We start from the raw sequence: 4,497 nt of genomic DNA on the forward strand, positions 1-4,497 counted from the left end.
ATTCCGCACCTGCGTAGTACGCGATATCTCGTGTAGATCCGGCTGGGAACCTACACATATATTTATTTCTTAATTACTACTTTGGCCTACCATAACATTCTCCTTTGAGCATCCTTATGTTTAGCCTTTTTCTTGGTTAATTCCTTTACTAGTTAGTTTTTCTCTTTATTTATTTATTTGGCTTTGCAACATTGTATGGTCTTTAAATATGCTATTCATATTCTTTATATGGTCTTTAAATATGTTATTCATATGGGATGCAAACTAATCAATTTCCATTTATATATATTCCACTTAATTAACTAACTTTTTAATTACAATTCCTTCAATTTTAATAAATTTTATGTTAAATGATATAACCGTTAATGCATTTATTACTACTAGCAGTAAACCCGCACGATACTGCGGCGACGATAATATGTTTAAATGATTTTTAATAGTTACGAGACATGTAATGATCAGATCATAAAGATAACAAATGGCAAACCATATTATCAAATGATTAAAAAAACATGTTCTTTTTTGATCAAATAATCAAATGTACTTTTTTTTTCTATACCAATTAAATGAGGCTCTAGCCATTGTGTTGACATCTATCTATAAATTTAAGAATAAGTTGAACTCTTAAAAACCTTTAAAATGAGATAGCATAAAGTACAATAATAATATATGGGTACCTCTTTTAAGAACATAGTAGACAATAAAACTCGAGAAAATGGTTTCATAACCTTCATGTGTGTGTAAATGAAACATCAACCAGTGATGGTTCCATAATTTTTTTACATAAGATTCACTGTTTGCGCGCGACACCACTTCTTGTTTTTTAAATGACTCAACTTCATTTTGCATATAACTGTTTTGACGCAACCAAAACCAATTTTTTTTTAAAAATGACTTGAGTTTGATATGCTCATAACATGGTTTAACCATAACCAAAGTTAGTATTTTTAATTGACCCGAACTCATTTTACTAGGCACCCGTTTGGACTTCAACAAAATTTTAATTTTTTTTATAATGACTTAAACCCATTTGGCTTACAACCCGTGATTCTAAGGTTGAAATTTATTAATATTTATATATTCAAAGATATAAAAGAAAAACAAAGAAAAAAGAAAATATAGATGAATATATGGGTAAACGTAATGTTCACCCAGAGTCAAAATTCATTTTTTTTAAATGATCCAAATTCATTTTGCATATAACTATTAATGCAAACCAAAACCAATTTTTTTTTTTAAATATGACTTGAAAAACCAATTGCTTGATATGTGAAATTAAAATCTTACAAGTTAATTTAAAAAAAAATATGACTTGAATTCGATAGGCTCATAACATGGTTTAACCATAACCAAAATTATTAGTTTGCGAATTCATTTTACTTAGCACCCCTTTTGACCTGAACTTTTTTTATAATGACCTAAACTCATTTGGCTTAGAAGCCGTGATCACTCAAACGCGTTTTGACCTATCAAAGTCCTTGATCGTTGACCCAAAACAGCAAAAAAAATTTTAAAAAATGATCAAAACTCACTAAATATTCTACTTCTTTTAAAGTGACACGAAATCATTTTGTTTTATACCATGCACATCTATCTTTGGTAAATATTACATCGGAACGTCAACAAAAATAAACACGTCGTAATTGTAAGGTTGAAATTTATTAAAACGAGCTCTTGTTAACGAGTTAAGATCTTAACTAGGTTATGGTTAATAATAAATAATAATAGTAATATATAAAAATAATCATATAATAATAATAACTAGTGTGTACCCCACGCTCTTTGCGTGAGGAATTTTGCAACAATCCCGAATATTAATATATGCATATACAAACACATCATGACGACTATCGCATTGACACGACAAAATTTTTTTATCAAAATTTCAAAAGAACTTGATTGGTATCAATTCGGCTCATTATGATATTGATTTATTTATAATATAAAAAGATACTCTGTGGTGAATACGAACTCGTTTTCAATGAAACTTATATACTTTATTACAAATAAAACTCTTGTTTTAACAATGTGACATAGATAAAAATAAAAATGTTGTATCATCATACTCAAAAAATTTATAAATATATGTTAAATGTTATAAAAGAATCAATAAATTAAATATATAAATAATGGGAAAAAAACTGTGTGGGAAGAAAAGAAAAACAAATATGACACAAATTAAAACCATGAAAATTTGAGAAGCTAAAGAACAAAATAAATAAAGTAGCAAAAGTAGGATGTTGGAGTTTCAATTAAAATATTCTTAAACTTGTATGTGCTAAGTTGACAAAATTTAGAACTCAAGAACTAAAGTTGTCAAAGTTTTAAGGTTACTATAGTTTTACATTTGCCTTTATATATAGTATAATGTCAAAGCTGCAACAGCAGCAGCGAATGACATAAATAATAATAATAATGAATAATCATAACAATAATATAATAATAATAATAATAATTTATTTATTCAAATGTATAAAAGAAATATATATATATATATATAGACAGAATTACAGAAATTGTCTTTTATGTTTACATCAAACTTCACTCGTTATCCCTTCTTTAAAATTTATATGTTTTGTCTTTTACGTTTCTAAATCTTACAACGTTTGTCTTTTAGGCCTAACCTGGTTAGTTTTTCTCGTTAAGTCAGGTCATGTGCCTTGCACATGAGGGCAAATTAGTAATTATACCCATTTAATAAAAAACATTTTAATAACATGTGCCTTGCACATGAGGGCAAATTAGTAATTATACCCATTTAATAAAAAACATTTTAATAAATAAACTAAATAGTGTTATAAATATATATTATGTGGTTATCAATACCTAATATAGATTAGGCTTATTGTCCAAGTTATATTCTCTTATATATACATCTGATTATACCTCATTGTAATACACACATAATTAATGAAATCTCTCCATCTTTCTCCCTACATATTCATTAGCTATTAGGCTTGTTTCACAACACGTTATCAGCACGAAGTGCTTGTGGAGTTGGATCGCATTATCATAAGCCAACGTGCTTCTTATATTTTTCAAAAGCACCATCGTTGTTGTCCCTTTTTCTTTTAATTTACGGTTTTGCGAAAGACGGCTACCACGTGGAATGAAATCGCAAGTCATGGTCGTTGTTTTCTTTTTATGTGGACGCCTGCAACCATCAATTTCAAAGAAGTTGGTAACTATTCGAAGCTATGTTTTTTTTCATATATCGAATATTGATTATTAAAAATCACATATAATGAATCTGCCAAACCTTAACTGTCTATAGTCTATTGAGCTAGACGACACAAAAACGCATAAGAATCCGTAGATTTAAATCAAATTTTGATTTAACCTTCTCTATTATCTTTTAAACAAAGAAATCGATATAATATTTTTCATTAGCTATATGTGTATTTTAATTCAAATATTTGGTTAGCTTCATAATATATTTTCAATAATTTGTGTCAAAACAATAGCTACTTGTCTCTAGTTTGATATATAATCGTATTCAGTTGTAATCATCCTTAACATAAAGATGATAACATTATTTCTTTTGTTTATTAGTTTGAAATTAATAAACCTGTATGTAAGGCCCCGTTACCGGTAGCCCTATTTTCGTGTTCGATTTACTCATAAACGCAATTCTAAATATCAGAGTTAATTAAAAACATTCGCGGAATATAAAAACTTTAATAAAACATTTCATAACAATTCAAAACTTGTCTTAAACAACCAACTTGTCTTTCGAAAACTAAGTAATTAAAACATAACACGCCCTGAGCCTTCTGATGCCAGTCTCTTATTCAACGCCACGTGTCTCCTCAAGCGAGCTGCCTCATCCTACTCACCTGCGTGCATACTAAAAGTCAGCTACGCTGAGTGAGTTCTAGTTAATCATACATTATACAATACACACAAACTTATATTCTTTCATTCATACTTTCTTTTGTACTAACTTGCTTTCATATCTTACGTTATAAAGAGCATTACGCCCTACATTCCTCGAGTATTATTAGGGCTCGGTACCCTCCTTACTCGAGTATTATTAGGGCTTGGTACCCTCATTCCTTGGGTATTATTAGGGCTCGATACCCTCTTTTCTCGAATATTAGTAGGGTTCGGTTCCCTAGTTCTCGAATATTAGTAGGATTCGATTCCCTCTTCGTTACCATACAACCATACATCATACCTCGAGTATTATTAGGGCTCGGTACCCTTTGCATAACCATACAACCATACAACCATCCTTTCCTTCTTTTATTAACTTTATCACGTTCATACACATAAGCATACATATCATACTTACCTTATATATATAGCGTTACAACCTGACAGTGCGTGCAATATCCGAAGATTGTTCACGTATCATCAAGCAATCATTCATACATTTCACATTATTCACATAAGGCATACACTTATCTCTTAGGATAAGCGTATTAACAAACATGTTGAGTATGCACACAGCCCCGAAAACATAACACTTAAATGTGGCTAGAAACTCACCTGGAT

Source organism: Bidens hawaiensis, unplaced genomic scaffold (genome assembly GCF_021521415.1).
Source record: "Bidens hawaiensis isolate Kalapana, Puna unplaced genomic scaffold, B.hawaiensis_p1.1 tig00001575_1, whole genome shotgun sequence".
In the NCBI taxonomy this organism is placed as follows: domain Eukaryota; kingdom Viridiplantae; phylum Streptophyta; class Magnoliopsida; order Asterales; family Asteraceae; genus Bidens; species Bidens hawaiensis.